The sequence below is a fragment of the Pithys albifrons genome, chromosome 8, assembly GCF_047495875.1.
Source record: "Pithys albifrons albifrons isolate INPA30051 chromosome 8, PitAlb_v1, whole genome shotgun sequence".
Lineage (NCBI taxonomy): Eukaryota > Metazoa > Chordata > Aves > Passeriformes > Thamnophilidae > Pithys > Pithys albifrons.
Genome location: NC_092465.1, coordinates 7595887 through 7611821, shown reverse-complemented (window position 1 = coordinate 7611821; position 15935 = coordinate 7595887). Strand labels below are relative to the sequence as shown.

General features: G+C 38.9%; 1 protein-coding gene across 3 annotated transcripts in view; it reads right to left on the bottom strand.

Annotated features, from left to right (window-relative positions):
• NCKAP5 (NCK associated protein 5) overlaps positions 1 to 15935 on the bottom strand; it is a 205899-nt gene that overhangs the window by 136678 nt on the left and 53286 nt on the right. The window lies entirely within an intron of this gene.

Below are 15935 nucleotides of genomic sequence, written 5' to 3'. Positions count from 1 at the left end.
CGGTAAGAGGAGGGAAAGGATCAAAAGCCAGAGCACTGATGGACACAACAGAGATGCTGGGTCTCACAACAATAAATGCTGAGTGCCAGTTCCAGCCAAAGGGCCTGATGCTTCTCCCCACTTCCCATGTCCTGCACAGATTCTCCCCATTCTAGAGCTTCTTCTTCAGCAATGTGGATGCAACAGTTTTTCCCGATTGTCCCCTTCATATTTTCTGCTCTTTTCCTTTTAAGCAGTCTCAGTCCCTTGACACTGTTGGAAAAACATCTCAGCTGGAATAGGGGATGGAGAAGGGAAAACTGCTGTGGCACAGGCATATGGGTGACAGGAAAACAGGAGAGAGAAAGAAATACCTTAAGTCATATTGCCAGATAGCCTATACATTAAAACAGTGACCTTGAAAAAAGAGCCAGTATTCCTAGGCATGTCAGACCAGAAACTGCCTGCTGTTGTTTATTTCCACTGTGTTTAGGGAAACATGACTTTTGAGTAGTATTCTCTCCAAATGCAGTTGAGCAGAAGAATTATTCACAGTGTATCCCTTTTTTATTTGTTTATTTCCAAGGTAACAATCCAGCAAGACCACAAACCTTAGCTAACTGCTCTGGCCAAAGGCCATTATCTTTTATATGAGCCTTGTAGTGTTTCTGTTCTTTCAGCCTTATTAGAATGAATTGGCACTGGCTAATTTAGCAACAGTATGATGTTATTCCAGGTTTTCTCCTTTCAAGTCAGCCCACTATGCTACTTTTCAAGAACCCGACATGGGGTGTTCATTCTACTGAGATGAACACTGACACTCTACTTATTTGTATGATGGTTTTTTGTCATTGATGTGCAGACTTCCACACTGCCAGAATGCCCACAGAGTAGTTGGACCATCTGTTGACCAAATGTGCATAAAAACAAGCCAGCTCTCATCTCTAGTGCAGACAGTGGTGCAGTTTTTCAGTTGCAGATTGGAACCACTTCTGCTCATAGGCTGACCTTAATCAGATGCCTTTTACATGAAAGAACTAATCATTTTGGTTCATACCATAAATTCCAGTGCAGTTCTTACTGAAAGACTTAATTTCTTAACATGCTCATCATTTTATTTTTAAATTAATGGTGTAATGGAATTCTTAATTATTGTTTGTTTATGCATATGCAATTCTAACTCCAGTCCTCTGCAACATTCTTCCAAATTAATAAACAAGTAAAAAGGGGAGAAAGAATAGATTTAAGTAGCACTAAATCACACCTTTCAATCTAAACCTAATAATATTAATGAAAATATTATCTACTTGCATATTACTATGATCACTGAAACCAGCTCAGAAAAATCACAAAGAATTCTTAAATTCAACAAGTCCTTGAATCTCAGTGAAACTCAGATCTCTTTTGGACCACAGGCCCATCTTGTTGGACAAGCACACAGGGACTGGTGAGCACACAGTTTCTTGTGGCAATCAGAAACACCTCCCACCAGCATTCAAATTTCCAAGCAATAGAATAATCTTTGCAACATGATGAAGACCTCAGCTAAACACAGTTGAGACTTCCGTTGTTTTTGGGTTTTTAGCTATCATAAAAGTTTGTAAGAGCTGACCACAGGCACAAGAGACAGTGTGTGGTCATGTCACTATGGAACCAGGAGTGGGAGGATCCTGCAAGCTTTGGGTACCCATGGAATATCTTCAAAAAGGTTAGAGAAAACTAGTTTCTGCCAAACAGGGAGGTCAAACATGCTTACAGTCAAATTTACTGCAAAGCTCTGATGGCCAGTGCTCTTGCAGTTTGGAAGCTGCTGCTTCTTCACCAGCATTCCAGTTGTCCATCTTCAGGAAGGACTGCCTAACCAAACCTGGCAACAGGGGGATAATCAAGACTGGTTTCTTATGAATGAGAATCTTTGAAGCATGAATTAATGGCACTTTAATTGAAGAGTGATTGTCATACTATGATTTAAAATACTCTCCACAGTGACAGTACATGCCAGGATGATTTACTATAAACTCTATTTAAAGAATGCAGAATAGCTGAGCCTCTATAAATTTAGCTTGAGATCCCATGTTTTGCTCCCTGAACAAGGCCTCCAAAGGGCATGCAAATTTTGGAAGTGAAGCAGAAAAATTATGAGCTTTATGAAAGGCCACTGCTACACATCAACCCATATTTTTCTGCCTTCTGGTAACCACAAAAGGTTATCTCCTCTTGGCCATGATTCTAATATCCCAGCTGGACCCTCTCCAGTATCAAGCACTTCCCAATTACATCTAGGATGGTTTATCCCCACGTGTGCATTCTGCCTGTTTGCTGGACTGTGCTAAGAACACTGGTTTGCCAAGGATTCTCTGTGTCTTACATAACTATCAAGCTGTTAAAATCTGCAAAACCAGTTTCTAAAGCTCATCACCTCTGAGTCTACATTCTTCAATAATTATTTGAGAACATGTATTTTCTCCTTTCTTTAGTATTTTATTTACTGTCTTTTCATGTGAAGCATCTCACTTAGTACCATTAAATTTTCTCTTGTATGTATTCTTTGAATAGAATATTGACATTTACTTCAAACTGAAGTGTTTCATTCAACTTTTATTTTTTTAAAAATCCTGGTTTTTCTGTTTTCAGGGGAAGAGTAAGTGAAACTCATGTTTGACACAAGCTTAAGTTTCCTGGCAAAATGTCAGTTTATAGTAGAGCAACAGTCCTCCACCATGCCTAACCTAAGGATAAATTTCTCAAAGCACAAAAAGAAAAGAAATGAGGCATTCAGAAAACAGAATCTGTTCATTAAATATAAGACTTTAAGGAACATAAAATATTAAATGCTACTGGGGAAAGCATTGTCAAGATTCCATTTGGAAGATTATCTGCAATTACGATCATCAGTGTTCAGGAGCTGCTCATCCAGAGAGGATTCCATGAAGGGACTGCTCGGAAGCTGTTTGGAAGAAATGACAGTCTGTGCCATGAGAAGATACTAAACAACTTATGCTAAACTTAAAGAGACCAAGGGCTTAAGAGACAAGGTATGATTTACACAAAAGAACCTGTGAGAAAAATGTGAAAGAAAACTACATCAACCTAAGGCAAATGATTCACTAAATGAGTTGGAAATGCATTTAGGCTGGAATTAAGATGTTTTTAATCAGTGAAAAAGTGGGATTCTGAACCAGTCTGCTGGGTAGAGGAACAAGATGACAAATCCAAACAGTTTTAAGCCAGAGTTGAGTCATTTACAAAATTAATTACACATCAGGATAAAAAGATGAGGACTTGAATTCATGATCTGCAGGTTCCTGCTGCTATTCCTCCTGCAAAGAACTCAGACATTCCTACACTTAAAATATGCCATTTGTCCTCTGCTGTTACCAGGAAATCAATCCAATTGTAACAGACATTTATTTTGGCTTTGTTTCTGAGTGTTTTAGGACAAAGGGGCCAAAGGAACTTGTGGTAAGGGGGAAATACCATTCCCTGCCCAGGGAGCAGCCCACAGTGCATAGATGCTGATGTGCCGAAGCTGGCAGAATGAGCTTCCTCTGTATTTTTGCTGGAGCCCTGCTTTTAATGCTTCTTGTCATCTTTGGGACAGCTCTGCCACCTTCATCTCCTGCCTGGCCCTCCTGGTGCAACTCACAGCAAGTGCCAGAGTACAGTTTCAACCAGACCAGGCTGGGCAGTCCCTGGGGTTGATGCATCACTGTTGGGCAGTTAAGCTCCTGAATTTCCTCTCAGCTTTCTCAGGACCATCACTCTGTGTCACAAACAGGCACAACCTTCGTGCTATCCCGCAGTAACGGCACAGTCAGACCCCATGCTCCTTTTGTGCCTCTCCCAGTACTGTCATCAAGAAATGCTCCCTACAGCCCATGCTCTGTTCAGCCACATCCCACACACCCCTTTATACAGTTCCCCCTCCAAGGGACAGGCAGCACATAGTCGTTCCAGCACTAGAAGGTGCAGGACAGTTTCAACCTCTTCTCCCTTGACCTACTTCCTTCAAGATTTCCACAGGCTGGCAGCTACCTCTTGCTAGGTGATATCACCTTCCCTTTTCATCAGCCTCAAGCTGATGTGACAGTACTTGGTTGGTTGTTTGGAATGTATGTCACAAGTATTCCTTCAGCTTGATACTGACTTAGTCTTACAGGGATGTGTCCAAAGGTTTCTACAGAATCTTACTGCAGCAGCTGAGGTTTATGTATCAGCTTTTTCCTTCTCCTTATGCCATGCACCAAGTGCAGAACTCTTCTGGCTCTTATCTGTGAGTCAGTGAAGCTTCCTGCCTCTCTCATGGGCAGTCTCCCATTTAAGTCTCTTGATTTCTGTTTTTACTAAGATGTGGTCTGGGTTTCAGCTCCTGTCTCAGTCCTCCCTACCATCTGATCACAGAGGAAGGAACAGGTTCACATGTGGTTTCTCAGCTCTTTCAGCTCTTGGGTCACATGTGAGCCAGCTGGTATTTTCGCCAGCTGGACTTCAGCTGTTTCTTTGGAGACAGCAATCTGTCTGGCCTTGGTGGTAGAATTCTGCAACTCTGTCCAAGCCTCTCAACTCTCTCACCAAAACCATAATCCAGCCAAACAAAAAGCTTCTCTCTGAATCAGCTCCCAGATAAATATTTTTTCTTATTCATTCATAGTTTGAGTTTCATCTGTGGGGTTATCTGCACCTCACTTCCCTTACCACTTCATTTAAAGCTCTAAAATAGATCAGATTAGACTTTCTCCTTACAGTGAATTCCTCAAACTACCAAAAGGTTTCAAAGTAAACAAACACCTCCTGCCCTTCCCCTGAACAAATAAAAAAATCCATAGTTTAGATAAGGCACCAGATCTTTTAAAACAAGGAAAATAACAAAGTGGCTTAACAAGACAAAACAGAAACAAAAAAAGCTCATTGACAGCAGTTCCTGTTCATTGCATCATTGTAGGAGTGTCTTTCCTTCTACCTGACTTCAATTAAATGAGTGTCTGTCTGAACTGCAGACTCTGCTCACGCCCCTCTGGCCCCAGGGCTTTCCATTAGCAACAGCTCTCCCCCTGACCTGCAGGCTCATCTGCAGGCTGTGCAGGGACCTGCCAACCACACTGACCCCCTCCACACTCTCTGCAAGCCACAGTGGTGCCCAAGCTGGAGCGTCCCCTGCTCCCCAGGGCTGTGTCCCAGCCTGGTGTCCCAGTGCACCTCCTGCAGTGACCCTGCAGCAGGTTCTTAGCCCATGGCTTCAAGGGCAGGTTGCCAGGACACAGACACAACCTTCTTCAAAGAATTTAGTTATTGAAAATGGACTAAAAAAAGAGAGAAGTGAAAACAGATATGTGATAAACTTAAAAGAGAACTGACAGATGGGAAGTGCTGGGGCTTTAAAGCCCAAGGGGTTTTCAGTTCTGATTAGGATACAACATTGGTACATACATCCCTTATAGCTCTATGCTGGGCAATGCCTGTAGAATGCACAATATCCAGCCTTAATATTTCAGCTGGAAAATAAAGTAATAACATCCTTTGTAACAGCAACAGAAAGACACACATGCAATGTATAATTTATGTTTATTCCTTGTGTTCATCAGTAGAGGTGCTTATCAATGCAGAAATGTCATGGCAAACTTCCCACAGTGCCATCCCTGCCCTCTCCCCACCACAGGCTCATGGCAGCCAGTTCAACCCTGTGGCATTTGCACGTGGGAAATCCCAACTGCACAAGCCATGCTCTTTTCACATACTCATCCAAACCACTCATTCCAAAACCGGACTCCAAGCACACTCAAGCTGTTGCCCTCAGGCCAAGAAAGAGTAGCATCATAACCCTCTCGAGCATGACGAGAGCAACTATCACATGGCCATGCTAGACTGAAACAGGTCTCAAGCTCCAGTCACAGGAGCAGACAAGGATCCTTCTTTTGAGTGGACAACCTAATCAGGTGCTCTGCCTCCTAGACCAAACCACCAGTTAAAATTACATAGAATTGAAAGACTGAGCACAATTTTTATTTTGCTGAACCACTGACCATCGAAATCAATGGAAATTTTCAAGGTATCCTTAAAAAACCATGAGTACATTCCTTGAGCCTCAGATAAGTAGTGCAGGATTTTGAAAGGCCTCAGCATTGGCATAGCACTGCTCCCACACAAGTCTGAATTCTGTTATCACGCAATGGCAGGTCTGACATTTCTCTGAAACTGCTCTAACTACCATCTGAGCCAGGAAATGTTGGAAGTGTTTCCATTGTCTCAGTCATACAGATTTCACTCATCAAACTTCTATCTACAGCAGAAAGCTTCTGAGCTGCAATAGAAAGCAGTGGCAATGTTTATTTCTGTGTTGACAGATAGACAAATGCCATATGGACTGTATGGGTGTCTTCCATCACCAGCCCTGTATCTGATTTTGTAAGATACAGGCATGGAGGATTAAACAAAAGCCAGTCCAAGACTAAGCCTCACAGAAAAGCTTCTCATAGGCAATTGAAAAGATTTTTCAGCTGAAAGAGTGTCCCTTTTACAATTCCCCAGTAACATACTTGAGACCTCAGGACAGGAGATATTTTCATTAACTATAAGTGGATAGAACCAGACACATACAGAAAGTTATTTCTCGTGTCAGCTTAAACATATGCTCATAAGTTCAAACTATATTCATGCTGGAGGCAACAGAAACAGTCACAACTAAGGGCTTCAGAAAAAATTACAGGCAACTATACAAACAGACTGTAAATATTTCCAATTTCAAATAATGGTGGGTTCTTATTTTTTCTTATTTTCTGCATTTTAAACAAATATTTGTTTTTACATATTTGCAAATGTATGGGTAGATAGATACATCTACCAGCTCTTCCAAATACACATATTTAATTTTGCACATATCTGCATCTGTCTGATACAAACAGACCACTGCGACTTTAAGTTGCTTACAGGAATGTAAAGCTGCTCAGACTTGAAAGGCTCTTGTTCAATTCTGAGTCACAGCTTCAAGGTGGTACCAAGACCACCTGACATAGCCACATACATTTTTGTGTTTCCCCTGAATAGAAAAGATGCTCTGTGGAGGGAGGTGGCTTTTCTGGGCTAGAAGTGGATACAAGAGAAATGTGAGATGAAAATGAGGTCAATTGTCAATGAGATCTGCAGTACCGTCCACAGCACCAACAAGCTGTTGCATTTTCCTCTACATGGCTCACTGTGAAGCTTTCAGGCACTGACTGAGAAGTGCTGACACCCACCCTTGCTGTCCAGAGTACAAACAGTAGCTGTAAGAAAGCTAAAGATAGTAGAGAGTTCTTTCTTCCTTTTACAGAAATCATCATGACTTGTTTTCAGTCTCTCTGACTCCCCAGTCAAACACTTATATGAAAACCATGTAAAATACATAATTCTTCTGATTAAATGGCTAATGATCTTGCCTATTTATTGCTGTACAGAGAGATACAATTCTTTTGCCTAAGTATGCATACCCTTAAAGTTGTTCAGAAAGTTCCATTATACTGAATACCAAACAAAATGCTCCAATGCCTTCAGAGGCAAAGACTTTAAAATTTAACTACATGCTCTTATTCTTCTTCACTTAAAATGTTATTTGCGAACTTAATGACTCAAAAGACTAGTTACCAATGGTGTTAACAGGATTCTAAATAAACAAACATTCAAGAAACCATTCCTGGTTTGGTTCAATAACCTAAATCTTACACCAAAAATCAAATTCATATGAAAATTCTATCCCCTTTTTGACATTGTACAGCCAACTGCAAAGGCCCAAAGTGACCTTCTGAGTGGTAACTATGTTTTTCTCGCCTCTTTTTCTCTCTTTATTCTTTCTTCTCTCAATCTCTCATCCTTTTTTCTTTTCTTCCTCTTGTGGGTAATTTAAGCACTTCTTTTCTCTAAGTTATGGGCACCTAACTTAAGCTGCATGGAGCTCGTGTTTGCTGCGTGCAACAGAAGTTCCTTCCCACAGCACAGCTTGCTACTCTGGGCAATCTGCTGTAATGCTCTTGGGAAGTTGCACCTTATCTTTGCAAATCCCTTTGTGCCAGAGCACCTGCATTCTCACCAAATTAAGAGACATCTTCTAGAGAAAAATGTGTAATTATTCTCTGGCCATTAACTCAAGGTACCAAAGAACCAATGGCTTTCCAAGGGCTGGTGTGAGCAGATTTTCTTGAAGCCTGGCATTAAAATGTACATCCAGTAAAGCTGGAGTGGGGTGTAACACAACAGGAGAGCATTTAAGCAGGGTTTAGAGAAGGATTTTCAGTCTAACTACAGGCCTAAATGGAGAATCACTACATCATTCCCTCCTCTCTGCTCAAACACTCATTCTTTAATCATCTGTCTCCAGCACAGCACGGGATACATTTGCCAACAGCTCTGCAGGATTTTAGCCACGCAGCTCTCATTGTGTTTAATGGGAATCCTGTGGGCAGAGCCCTGTGTGAGGCTTCCAAAATGTACTCCAAAAATCTCTACATAATGCACTAGTCGAACATTACCCTGTTTACTTCACATAGAATGTGACTATAATGAAACATAGGTCATTTATAATAGTAGTATTTATTGTGAAGTTTATCAGTGTTTCCTACCAGGCCTTCCTTTTCCCTTGTAAAAATATTTAGCATGACTATTTAGGATTTACTTTTTCCACAATATCTAAACCAGGGAACAAAATCAACTCAAACCACATTTGCTTCAGAAAGGAAGATCCAGCAGTTAACACATCAGCCTAAGATTCAAGAAGCCCCTCTTCAAGACTTCCCAATGTCATAGGATACCTTTGCAGCTTTGTTTCAGACTTTTCCTCTGAAAATTGATTTCACAGTTTCTATTTCATAACAGCTTTATGATGATTATAAATACCAGTGAATCAAATACCACTAATCAAAGATTCATCAGACACAGAAAAAAACCCTCCAGTATCAACTCCCTCTCTTCCTTCAGGAGGAAGGCTGTTCCCATGATCAGGTCTAAGATAACATGAAAGTTTTGAGAAGTGTAAATCCTCGGCATCCACTGAAAAGACAAGACCTTCATGTCTGTGCTTTCACCTTTCACAAGCAACATTCAGAATAAATCCATGAAGATGCAACTTTAATCAGCTTTCATGCACCCAGGCAGTAGGTCATATTCCAGCACCCTTTGAAATACAAACCATATTGGGTACACAGAAAGTTTCAGGAATTTCCATTTTAGGGTCATATCCTCAACTTTTTCAACTTGTGGTAAGTGGAACAGCATTACTACAGAGAAAAGAAGGCCAATACACTCCCCAGGCAAAAGCTTAACCAAGGAACTGCAAACAGAGAATATTTAAGCTACATTTCTAGCTTCAGAAATTAACATTAGATATAATAAATATGAACATCACCAGTTTACTACAAACCTTATTCATGCAATTTGTGCTACTGTGAAAATGTAAGATCACCTCAGGAATACAGACATTTCTGTTAAGACACCTGAAAATTTGACTTGGCAAATAAAATGCTTCTGTTGTGAACTAGATCAGCACTTTTATCCTGAACTTCCAGAACAGATACTGGATATGGCAGTCTACTAAAAAAAACCTTGGGAAATAGCTGTAAGAGAAGTTCAGCATTTTGAAAGATTCTGAGTTTATGCCAGTGGAATGCAGAAAAATTAGATGACTACAAACTACTATATGTGCCAGTTTCAAACTGTACTGGCATTAATTATTGCCAGACTGCCTAACTTTGGGCAGCAGTCGCTCAATTCAACTTAACAGTTCATTTCATGGAATCAGGGCCTTTGTGACTAAGTGAACAGACAGCATGTATTTCAGCTAATCTTGTGGAAACAAAGCCTCATAACCTGCCTTCCTGAGAAATAATTTAGTAGTTCTCCTGAGGGACTTCCTTCCTTTTAAGCAAGAATCAAAAGATCCTTTTGATTCCTTAATTAAATATTATAAAAAGTTGAAAGAAAACAATCATTATCTTATAACACACTATCACAATGCAAAAGATAGATTTCTGAAAAAACAATTGTCCAGGAGGAGGAAAGGGCAATAAGAACAAAAAAAACCACCAAAAACCCCAAAAAAGAAAACAAAAAACACCAAACAAAAAACCCCACAGAATGGTACACAAAAAAGAGACTGGGTTGGACATGTTGGGAATGCAGGGTAAGTGCTGAACAGCAGCATGTCACAGTGTCAAAGCTTCAAACATTCCATGTGTTCTTCAGAAAGGAAGGGCAGGAAAATCACTCCAAAGGGCAGGGAATCCTGTGTGTGATGGGGGATCCCATAAGGTGAGAGGAAGCTACGTCAGGTCCTTTTATACCCACAGCTGGGCAGGAGGAAAGACCAAACTCTCAACCAGCTTGCAAAGGCAGTATAACCTCTGGGTATGGAACACACCTAAGGCTCCTTCTTGCTCTGCTGAGCTCTCTATTATAATAATAATATATTTACATAATAATTAATTATAATAATTCACTCAGGTTTTAATGTTTTGTAGTCACAAGGAAAAAAGATCATGTTTATTACAGACATGGCCCAGAGAGGTCAAACCCTACTTGACACAAATGAAAGCAATGTCACCTTCCTGGCACTGAGTGTAAAATGAAACTAAAATGAAACTGGATTACTTTAGATCATCCCTGTTCACATTAGTTTTAAAGTAACTGCTACAGTAGCAATTTCTAAATTATCCACCTTTTCATTAGTGTCTTCTAAACACTCAAGATTACTATAAAATAAAGATGCTGGCAGTCTCTTTTTTAACACAGTATTCTTATATCTTTGCTAAGCACATTGCTAATGATTCACTTCAAAGTGATTTCAGAATCCCACAAAAAAGTGTAATAGATTTCCTTATTCTTCATCATCCCAAACTCTCACTCGCTGGTGATGCCACTAAGCACATTGCACGGTCTGAGAAATCACTTGGCCTGCAAATGGCATAAACTAAACATGCCAAAAAAATAAACTTACTGTTTGGAAAGGCAAAAATTACAAATCCAACAATATTTGGAATTGCTGAAGGAATATGGTAACTCATTTTACAATAAAGGCCACAGTCATCTTCGTACAGGCTTTTTTGTTTTGATATTTACACTGATGCAACTCCAAATAAAAAATAGTCTCATGGGAAGAAGAGGGACAAATCCTTACCTGGTGGGTGATCACTTGCACTGTTTGACTCCTAACATTGTTTGCTAATCGGAAATATTTTAAAATTTGAGTAAATACATCTTGATTTTATAGATTATATCCCCACCTCTTTGAACAAGTGGAAAGCTTCTGGACTTTGAATTCATTTGGGAGCAAATCTTTCAGTCTACCACTGATGAAAAATTAAAGATAGAGAAAAAAGCTATTGTTAACTTAAAATGTAAGCAATCAACTCATTGTACTATTGGGTATGTATTATTTATAAGAAGCTGCTGCTGCCAAGAGAGTTGTTTTAAGCATCTGCTTATAAACAGTGTCAAAACATACAAACTGCAAGAACTAAAGTGTTGGCAAGCATTAAGGGCTGAAAAATGGTAATATATCTAATAGATTGTGTATTAACAGTAATCTAAAAGAAGAATGTACCTTGAGCACAAACATGCTATATAATAAACAATGGTTTTCAACTGTGAATTTAAAATCACATTTCCCTGTACTCTGTAGAATACCTGACAATATAAAGATATCTAACATTCCTTTACTCTTATAACTTAATTCCTTATTATAATTACAGAGATAAAAAGTCAAACACAGTTAGAGTTGCTCTAGACCCCAACAGCAAATAATGGCAATAGGCACTTGAACAGTATCTTATAACATCCACACATTACAAAAGTTTTTCAGAACTATCAAGTGCACTGTATATGCTGTTTTTTTCCAAGTCTACTTTAAACAGACACAGGTTTCACAGCAATAAATTTCCACCTCGAGAAACCAAGGACATTTAGAAAGTGTTACTGTTGGTTAACAAAGAAACAAGACATCCAAAATCATTTGGCACTTCCTACGCTCTGTGTTTCGTCCTAAAAGCTTTCTCATTTTTGTTAAAAATCAAAGGCACAGGAAAAGTGGGTAACTTGCCCAGAGTCAGTCAGTCAGAAGAGTTCAAACTTCCTTTCAGATGTCAGTGAAAATGATAGCTGACTGGGTTAATAATTTAGTCAAGAATAAACCCCAGCAGCCCAGCTTAGTCCTTTGTTACCATCCACACAAACTATACTCTGCCTCCTCTTTTCTTTAATAATGCAAAGCCATTCTTTTATATCTTAGTCCTTTATGGAGACACAATACAAACTCTATGATTTGGCTTAAACTTTGCTCTGTAATCCTAACATTGAAGGAGCAATACAAGCATTGTCTAAGTATTTATCATTTCTGTGACTTTCCCTAGCACATATGAACAGCACATATCAAACAGAGTAGATAAAGAAATAATGAAGAAGTAAGAATTCATTCTTTTTACTGTCTTAATACAACTACAGACACAATCACAGTATGAGAGAAATATACCTTAAGAATCACTGAGAAGTTAATTAATGAGAAATCTGGTTTCTTCTAAAGTTTGGAGAATTTTTTTTACAATTAAATTTACAGGTGAGTGTGATAACCATAATAAAGTCAGATGCCTGCATGACTGGCTGTTTACCAAGTTGACCAAGATTTACCTCAGTCAGCGCAACAGGTCAGTCATTACACAGAGGGAGGAAAAGTTATGGATGGGTATGAGCTACAGCACAGATTTAACTGCTGTAAAATTCACAGACCTACTATACTTGTCCTACTCAGCATTTAACATCTATTCTTCAATATTCCCCCTGAGAATTCCTTTTAGGTTGAGAAACCACTCATATTCATGAAGGAGAGCAAGCTAAAACCAGGACAGGCAGGTGATATCAACCAAAATACTCTGTAAGGATGCCTGGTTTTCATCACTAAGTCAGACAACCAGTATCACCTCTGGTGCTGCTTAACTTAGATATAAATTCAGAGCACTTAAAACTTGTGCAGCAAAGCACAGACCAAGCACCAGCACTGGACATGCAATGTCAGTTGGGGTCACCACCTCCCTCTGCACTCCCAGCAAGGGCAGACACTGTCCCCAGTGCCACCCAGGGCTGTACATGCCTTGGGTACACTTGGGGCTGTTCCACAACACACCACAGGACTAGGACAGCAGTTGACATTCTGAGTTCAAGTTTCCCACCAAACAGAGATATTTCTAAGACAGCATTATTGACAGAGGGTCAAACCCAAAGGGCAGGGTCATGGATCACAGTCAGCAGAGAGTAAGATGTCCCAGTCTATCCAGTGAGGTATGAAACAGCCCATGTTAGAGCTTAAAAAATACCAAAAACATAACCTCAAGAGGATATAAGTGAAGATGGCACAGATGGCACCCTTTAGGAAAAAAAACCCATGTTGATTTCAGTTAAAATTTTACAGGATTACCACATACAAATAGGAAGTCTGAAATGCTCTTCTGTTCCAATGGTCAGAACTGGAGCCAACAGGTATTTGAGGAAGACCAAGGAGAAATCCTGATATCCTGACCTTGAAATCTGCTTCAATATGAGCAGCCCATTCAGATGGGATTTTCATCTAAGTTCCATCAGAATGCCAAGTACTTATTCCTTAACGGAAACAGACAATTTAGAGAAGTGACACAAACTTACTGACAGTATTCACACTGAAACAGCATTTTGGAGAAACTTCAGAAGTGAAAGGAAAACTGAAGCAGCTCACCTAATGTAATCATTGTGTGTGAGTGAGTCCCTTTTTTTGTAATGCTCAGGGGGAAAGTATCATCTACTTTCTCCACATTAATTAATGTAAAATCATCAAATTCAACCATTTGTTGGGGGTGAAGTATCATCTTCTGAACTGGGCCTTGAAAATTTATATTCAGTATGGGTCTAAGATAATGAATATTTTATGATATCATACTGTGCTGGGTTAAAAACACTTGTATTTTAAATATATGAAAACAATATAATTTTTTAACAATCAAAACCATACTTCATTTGGCAGTAAAAACAGTTATCTTCAGAGTCCAAACATACATAAACATGGAAATCCATATATAAAACCTGTTTTAAAAAAATATTATTATCCATGCTATATTAATGTCTGGAAATATAAAAAAGTGTAAGTACAGTAAATGTAAAAGTCCAATTTTGAAGAAAAATATTTTTAAAATTACAGTCTATTCAAGCTATGAAAGTCGAACTTAAACTTTTCTAAAGAACAGCCAGCTCCAACTGTTAATTATTTTTAAAATACCATGGGAAAAATTTATTGGTGTCTATTTTTTCACTCATGTTTACTTTGGGATGAAAAATTTTGCTTGAGGTTTTCAAGCCATGCAGACTGCACAGATTAGACTGAATTACAACACTCATGCTTTATTAAAACTCACAACTATATATACTAATGAATGTCATCTCATATAAAATTTATATATTTCTGCCCGCACATTGCATAAAATTGAGATAAAATGCCACATATATAAACGAACGATAGCTAAAGTTTTACGAACTATAAACACAAGGTCAGTAGTGCTTCACTTCTGCAAGATAAATTTGACATTTGGACAGCATTGTGAATCACAACCAGAACTGCAATGGCCACGGAATATAAACTGCCTATTAAAAAAATAAGCTAAAGATACAGCAGATCGCTCTTGCATGGACTTCTCAAAACATTGTACCACCAAAGGCTAATGCTTCTTTCAGCTACTGCTGAAACTGTACCATCCTCCAAAGAATCATGAATTCATCTTCTGAGCCACAGTCGTTCAATATGATTTTCAATCCCATTTGTATACAGACTTTTTATACCACCTAGTAACAGAAATAAATAAGAATTCACTTTAACCTAGTGGTGTCCATTTTTGTAACTTTTCTTTTTCTCAGGAGTTATCTGGGCTCAACACAGATAACATGGATAAGATGCCATGCTTCCCTTTGGAGTGTGTAATAATCCTGCCATAATAGTATGTATGAATATTGACAGCAAAATAAATTTGGAGAAAATTGTTGTACTTTAAAGAAAAAGACATGCACATCAATTCCGCTGTTAAATATATTTAATTTTTTGTTTGACTTTTTCTGTTGAGCATACCTGCATTTAGGTGTTTGTATTTCATCATGCAACAGGAATAAAGCCATGCATGTATTCCTTTAAAATAATTACTTATTCAGGCCATCTCCTAGAACACAAGTCTTAGCAAAGATCAGGTCCTCAACTTTCTTCAGTGCGAAAAAGTTCAAAGCTAGAGCTGGACAATTGAATAGCTGGATTCAAAGGTGATTACTGGGAAAAGAAGAGAACATTCACAATATACAGGATCTGAAATGCTCAAGATCTGCCTTACTCTTTACTTGTCAAAGACACAGAGGTGAGGCAAAATGCTCCATGGATCCAGGGTAGTGGCATTTGGGCAGACTTACGAAAACTGGGTAGTGGGGTTTTTATTTTGTTTTAAAGGAAAAGCTTTTAACTCAACCTTTGCTACTCAAGAGTTCCATTATCATTTTTATTGAATGTTATTTCCACCATTACATGTGCGCATTATCAATCTGACTCCTGGGCTTCCTCTTTGGTGCCCTATTTTTAAATCTCTGTAGAAGCTCAGTCCCTGTGCTGGATTACTGTGTCTAGTGTTGATACAGTCACAGACATGATAGGCAGATTTAATTTAATCAAATCCTGAGCTAGCCCAAATTTTAAGACAAACTAAATAGTCAACGAAAGGAAAAAATAGCAAAGAAGAGGGAATTCCCATGAATATAATATTATTATATTGTGCTGGACAGTTTCAACATTTTGACAGCTTTTATTTCTACAGTTAAGAAAATGATATCTCAGAGAAGTAGCATTACTTTTACAAGAATTTATGACTGCACTTTCTTTTTATCTGAGTTACTAACTGAGTACATTCACCACTATAAAAAGCAAGTTTGGGGATCTTAATGCCATG